We start from the raw sequence: 7,169 nt of genomic DNA on the forward strand, positions 1-7,169 counted from the left end.
TTTTAATATAAAACATATCCAGTAAATAAGTTTAAAAAACAAATTTTGTCATAAATTTGGGAAAAAATGTATTCTGCTACGTCTTTGCTAAAAAAAAATCCCAATACATGTAAATTAATTGGTTTACGTGAAAGTTATAGCGTCTACAATTGGTGGTATATATACTGGAATTTAAATTTTTTTTACACTAGTAATGGTGGCAATCAGCGACATATAGCAGGACTGCGGGACTGCTGCGGGCATTCTGGCACTGGGTGGGAACTGACTAACTGCCCCATCGTTGGTGACAGTGGTATGAATAGTGCCCCATTGTTGGTGACAGTGGGATGAATAGTGCCCCATTGTTGGTGACAGTGGGATGAATAGTGCCCCATCATTGGTGTCAGTGGGAGGAATAGTTCCCCATCATTGGTGACAGTGGGATGAATAGTGCCCCATTGTTGGTGACAGTGGGATGAATAGTGCCCCATTGTTGGTGACAGTGGGAGGAATAGTGCCTCATTGTTGGTGACAGTGGGAGGAATAGTGCCTCATTGTTGGTGACTATGGGAGGAATAGTTCCCCATCCTTGGTGCCAGTGGGATGGATAGTGCCCCATCGTTGGTGACAGTGGGATGAATAGTTCCCCATCGTTGGTGACAGTGGGATGAATAGTGCCCTATCGTTCGTGACAGTGGGATGAATAGTGCCCCATCGCTGGTGACATTGGGATGAATAGTGTCCTTTGTTGGTGACAGTGGGTGGAATAGTGCCCCATCATTGATATCAGTGTGAGGAATAGTGCCCCATCATTGGTATCAGTGTGATGAATAGTGCCCCATCATTGGTATCAGTGGGATGAATAGTGCCCCATTGTTGGTGACAGTGGGATGAATAGTGCCCTTTATTGGTGACAGTGGGATGAATAGTGCCCTTTATTGGTGACAGTGGGATGAATAGTGCCCCATTGTTGGTTACAGTGGGATGAATAGTGCCCCATTGTTGGTGACAGAGGGAGGAATAGTGCCTCATTGTTGGTGACTGTGGGAGTAATAGTGCCCCATTGTTGGTGACAGTGGGAGGAATAGTGCCTCATTGTTGGTGACTGTGGGAGGAATAGTTTCCCATCCTTGGTGCCAGTGGGATGAATAGTGCCCCATTGTTGGTGACAGTGGGATGAATAGTGCCCTATCGTTGGTGACAGTGGGATGAATAGTGCCCCATCGCTGGTGACATTGGGATGAATAGTGCCCTTTGTTGATGACAGTGGGATGAATAGTGCCGCATCTTTGGTGACAGTGGGATGAATAGTGCCCCATTGTTGGTGACAGTGGGATGAATAGTGCCCCATTGTTGGTGACAGTGGGAGGAATAGTGCCCCATTGTTGGTGACAGTGGGATGAATAGTGCACCATTGTTGGTGACAGTGGAATGAATAGTGCCCCATCGTTGGTGACAGTGTGAGGAATAGTGCCCCATCATTGGTATCAGTGGGATGAATAGTGCCCCATTGTTGGTGACAGTGGGATGAATAGTGCCCTTTATTGGTGACAGTGGGAGGAATAGTGCCTCATTGTTGGTGACAGTGGGAGGAATAGTGCACCATTGTTGGTGACAGTGGAATGAATAGTGCCCCATCATTGGTGACAGTGTGAGGAATAGTGCCCCATCATTGGTATCAGTGGGATGAATAGTGCCCCATTGTTGGTGACAGTGGGATGAATAGTGCCCTTTATTGGTGACAGTGGGAGGAATAGTGCCTCATTGTTGGTGACAGTGGGAGGAATAGTGCCCTTTGTTGGTGACAGTGGGGGGAATAGTGCCCCATTGTTGGTGACAGTGGGAGGAATAGTTCCCCATTGTTGGTGACAGTGGGAGGAATAGTGCCCTTTGTTGGTGACAGTGGGAGGAATAGTTCCCCATTGTTGGTGACAGTGGGATGAATAGTGTCCCATTGTTGGTGACAGAGGGAGGAATAGTAGCTGAAGGCAACAGCGGGATTGTCCAGTTCTGGGAGGGTATTATATGATGTCCTCCCGGAACACCCCCAGAGGTGCACACCTGGCGTTGTCAGTGATTGCCATGTCCTACGGACACAGCTGATCACATGACTAGGTAAAGGACCAATCACAGCGGCCTTTTACCATGTGATCAGCTGTGCCCAATGACACAGCAGATCAATATAGTTGCTGGTTATCGGCAGCACTTTCCTCATGCTGTCACAGAGTGAGGAAAGTACTGCTGATAACTGGCAAATGTGACAGAGCAGATCTGCACTGATCACCAGTGCCCTGAATTTCAGTGCTGCCCATCAGTGTCCAGCAGTGCCATCCAGCAGTGACGACCAGCAGTTGTGCCCAGTAGTGCCCATCATTGCTGCATAACAGTGCAGCATCATCAGTGCCTCCTCATCAATGCCCACCAGTGTCGCCTCATCAGTGCTGCCTATCCGTGCCACCTCCTCAGTGCCCATCGGTGCTGACTATCAGTGCAGTGCAGCCTCATCAACGCACATCAGTGAAGGAGAAAAATTACCTGTTTGCAAAATTTTAAAATAGAAACAAAGAAAATGTTTTTTTAAAATGTTTTGCTCTTTTTTTGTTTATACTGCAAAAAATAAAACACCCAGTGGCGATTAAATACCACCAAAACACTGTGAAGTAACGTGTTCCAGTCTGTAGCTGGTACTTTTATTTTTAGCTGAAGATAATTTATATAGCAAGGCCATATTCTGAATTGCTTAGAAAGTCTTTTGTATGTACAGAAAGTGAAAGGAAATCTATGCATTGTGATGTAATTGCTGATATGTATACCCTGTGAGATGCTTTTCAAGGCACTTAGCTTGCTGGCATGAGTCCTTGCTGGGTCACGCAGCGCTGATTAATAAAAGGTTTGTTTTCCTCAAGCTCGTGTCCGGAGTTTTACCTGGTATTCTCAAAGTTGCTACTACAAAATAGTACGTTGGGAATGAGCCTGGAGAAGAGCCCAAGTCATCCCTCTAGTGCAGGGGTCTGCAACTTTTAAGACATTAAGACATAAAGAGCCACTTGGACCCGTTTCCGAAGGGGAAAAAAAGACTGGGAGCCGCAAAACCATTGCAACATTTAAAACAAATCCCAACGTCACCAGGCACTGTACTCGTGGCGAGGCGGAGCTGAACCACGTTGAGTAGCTACGCCGTATAGTAATTCATCCCCCATATAGTAATTCATCCCCCCTATAGTAATTCATCCCCCCTGTAGTAATTCATCCCCCATAGTAATTCATCCCCCCTATAGTAATTCATTCCCCATATTGTCTCAATTCACTTACCTTTGCTCCGCGCGTTCCTCTCGCTGTGTTCCCGCGCTGTGTTCCGGTCTTCAGGGCGGACTGTGAGAGGAGAGGAGTTCGTCACGCTGCCCCGCCTACATCCTGGCTGCCCCGCCTACATCCTGACAGCCAATGTTCCACGCTCCGCGGGCCGGATTAAAAGAGTCCTGACTTTTGAGGCGGCCGCCCAAGAGGAGGGAGGGGAGCGGGCGCCCGGCACACAGAAGAGCCACATGTGGCTTGCGATCCGCGGCTTGCCGACCACTGAAACCCTATTGCCTGTCACCTGGTGGGCAGTGTGCTCCGGAGCCGCAGCAAAGATGAAAAAGAGCCGCATGCGGCTCTGGAGCCGCGGGTTGCCGACACCCGCTCTAGTGTTAGTCCTCATGCACACGGGACGTTTTTACAGCGGCTGTTTTTGACTTTTGGTGTTTTTTTTTTCTATAGCCAAGTAAACTCCCCAGCATGTTATCCTTTGTGTCCATGCACACATAGACTGTAATCAGCGTTTTTTGGCTGGAAACCTCAGGAGTAGGGGGGTCCCTAGGGTTGGTGTCACCTGGTGCGATACTTGGTGACACCCCCTCCAACAATCCCCGCAGAATGGATCGGATCTGTGGATTGAGCATAATGGATCAGACTCCAATCCATTATGCTCCCCAATCCGCAGATCCGATCCATCCTGCGGGGATCGTCGTCTTTCATTCTATACGGGGTGACACCGGACCCGCTCCACGAAAAGGTAAGTTGTAAAGCAAGCCGACGATCCCCACAGGATGGATCTGATCCATCCTGCAGGGATCGTTGGCTTGCTTTACAACTTACCTTTTCGTGGAGCGGGTCCGGTGTCACCCTGTGCGGTAGGTGTCACCCGGTGCGGGATGCCACTACTCAGGAGACCTTCCAAATGCCCAGAATGCACTGAAAAACAGTAAAAAATTAACTATTTCAGACATTTTGAGAGAAATAGAGCAGAAGCAGAGAGAGCAGTATGTGTTGAGATGACCTGTGTTTTCTGGTTGTATTCACTATGGATCCCATCATGAGCATAATGCGGCACGTTCTACCATATTTTCCTTCACGCGAAACCTGGAATTGACTGTGCCGGTGTACCAGATCCATTTGAATACATGGAAAACGCTTTGCATGTATTTCTGATGATGAAAAAAGGCTCTGGACAACATCTGGATATGGAAGTTAAAAACCGCTTCTAAACGCGGTTAGCTGAGTTTACAAGCGTTTGGCGTTTGAAACGCTGATAAAATCTACTCCTGAACACTCCTGAAACGCTCCTGGAACTCCTGAAGTTTGGTACGTTAAAAAAAAACGTCTGTAATCTCAACTGCCTGTAAACGACTGTGTACATGGACACATTGGAAAACAATAGGGAGAGTTCAGGGGCTGCTGAAAAAACACAGAAAAGCTCCTGAATGTGAGTTTATCAGCTGCAGTGTACATGGAACCTTATGTAGGCCATACATGGTTCGAATTCCGATCGATTTTCATACGAAAATTGGACCTAAGAATAATCGTCCGATTTCGCACTGTTATGCAGGCCATAGATGGGTTGAAAATTGGCCGATTTTTCGGCCGAAAATAAAATTGGCCGATTTTTGGATCGTTAGTGGGCTAATTGTTCGGCCGTTTTTCGGTATTTTGGCAGATTTTTTTATCGGTAAAGTTGGAAAAAGATCATCCGATTTTGCCGATCAGCCGATTTTCGCAGCAATTATGGGCAAATCGGCCGATCTTTTTACCGATAAAAAAATCTGAGCATAAGCAGTGCAAGAGGAAGACAAAAAGAAGAAGAAAAAAAAGAAGAGGATGAAGAGGAAGAGGAAGAAGAAGAGGATGAAGAAGAAGAGGAGGATGAAGAAGAAGAGGAAGAAGAAGAGGATGAAGAAGAGGATGAAGAAGATGAAGAAGAGGATGAAGAAGAGGATGAAGAAGAAGAGGATGAAGAAGAAGAGGAGGAAGAAGAAGAAGAGGAGGAAGAAGAAGAGGAAGAAGAAGAAGAGGATGAAGAAGAAGAAGAAGAAGAAGAGGATGAAGAAGAGGATGAAAAAGAGGATGAAGAAGAAGAGGATGAAGAAGAAGAAGAGGATGAAGAAGAAGAGGAAGATGAAGAAGAGGATGAAGAAGATGAAGAAGAGGATGAAGAAGAAGAAGAGGATGAAGAAGAAGAAGAGGATGATGAAGAAGAAGAGGATGAAGAAGATGAAGAGGAGGATGAAGAAGAGGATGAAGAAGATGAAGAAGAGGATGAAGAAGATGAAGAGGATGATGAAGAAGAAGAGGATGAAGAAGAAGAAGAGGATGAAGAAGAAGATGAAGAAGAGAATGAAGAAGAGGATGAAGAAGAGGAAGAAGAAGAGAATGATGAAGAAGAAAAAGAGGATGAAGAAGAGGATGAAGAAGAAGAGGATGAAGAAGAGGAAGAAGAAGAGGATGAAGAAGAAGAAGGAGAAGAGGATGAAGAAGAGGATGAAGAAGAAGAGGATGAAGAAGAAGAGGAGGAAGAAGAAGAAGAGGAGGAAGAAGAAGAGGAAGAAGAAGAAGAGGATGAAGAAGAAGAAGAAGAGGATGAAGAAGAGGATGAAAAAGAGGATGAAGAAGAAGAGGATGAAGAAGAGGATGAAGAAGAGGAAGAAGAAGAGGATGAAGAAGAAGAAGGAGAAGAGGATGAAGAAGAGGATGAAGAAGAAGAGGAAGATGAAGAAGAGGATGAAGAAGAGGATGAAGAAGATGAAGAAGAGGATGATGAAGAAGAAGAGGATGAAGAAGAAGAAGAGGAAGAAGAAGAGGATGAAGAAGAAGAGGATGAAGAAGAAGAAGAGGATGAAGAAGAGGATGAAGAAGAAGATGAAGAAAAAGAATTCCAGTCCAGCAAAAAGTGTCCCTGCAGAGAGCTCCGCTATTTCTTTGACAGTTCCTTGACATTTATAGCGGTTGGAACAATGTTTTGTTTCCAAATAAAAACATCTGTATCCCAAATGGATACAAATAGATACATTGTTGCAACCTCTATAAATGTCAAAGAACTGTCAAAGAAATAGCGGCGCTCTCTGCAGGGACACTTTTTGCCGGCTGTAGACGGGATGAAAATCGGCCGTTTTTTTTACCGTTCCTGGTAACGTCGGACGCTTGAATGACCGATTTTTCGTTTTTTTTTATTAAAATCGGCCGTTTTTCTCCCCATCTATGGCCTGCATTAGTGGGGCAATGGCATCAGACAATTTTGGTGGTTCCTCCCCATTACATTTATCGGGCATGCTGGAAAGATTGTGAAAAACGACCGATTTTCGACATCATTGATGGCAGTATCGGATTACACAAGGAACGATGTTTCGATTTTCATATGAAAAATTGTTCATAATTCGATCCGTGTATGGCCTGCATTCTTCGGACATTCTCCCAGCAATTTCTTGCCATGACTGAACCAAAAAACATGGTTAGAGATGCCACGAAGTAAGTGACAATGCCTTAACCGTATATGTGTTGTAAAGGCCACAGGGACCTCTTCCATCCTTGTCAAGGGGAGTGCTAACCTTCTCTCCTTTCATACAACACGATCAGACAGCCAGTGTGAGGCGTTTATAAAGCTTCCATACATCTGGGATGTACAGGTCATGGAGAGTTTACAAGAAGTAACTTTATATTATATAAGATTACGATCTTCTCTTCGTAAAAGTCACTGGGAAAGGAAAAAATTAAAATTACACCCGTATAGTTACTTATTTCACAGAAAGTCTACGTCTGATGCGGCAAGAGGTTGTTGATTGAATATGCAGAAAAACAACCAATAACCGCGAAGTGAATGGGCGTAAAACCAGAGACTGGGCGGAGGAAATCTCTTAATTCGGCAAGGGCAAGAGATG

At 45.4% G+C, this 7,169-nt stretch overlaps 1 non-coding gene across 1 annotated transcript; it reads right to left on the bottom strand.

Moving 5' to 3' along the window:
• Window positions 1-6,731: 6,731 nt before the first annotated feature.
• Window positions 6,732-6,861, bottom strand: LOC149427764 (U6atac minor spliceosomal RNA). The gene has a single exon (XR_016311222.1). It is a non-coding gene; the product is annotated as a U6atac minor spliceosomal RNA (small nuclear RNA).
• Between the last annotated feature and the right edge of the window lie 308 nt (window positions 6,862-7,169).

This window comes from Staurois parvus, unplaced genomic scaffold, assembly GCF_062004578.1.
Source record: "Staurois parvus isolate SC_StPar_1 unplaced genomic scaffold, SC_StPar_1.0 ptg003509l, whole genome shotgun sequence".
NCBI classification, from domain to species: Eukaryota; Metazoa; Chordata; class Amphibia; order Anura; family Ranidae; genus Staurois; species Staurois parvus.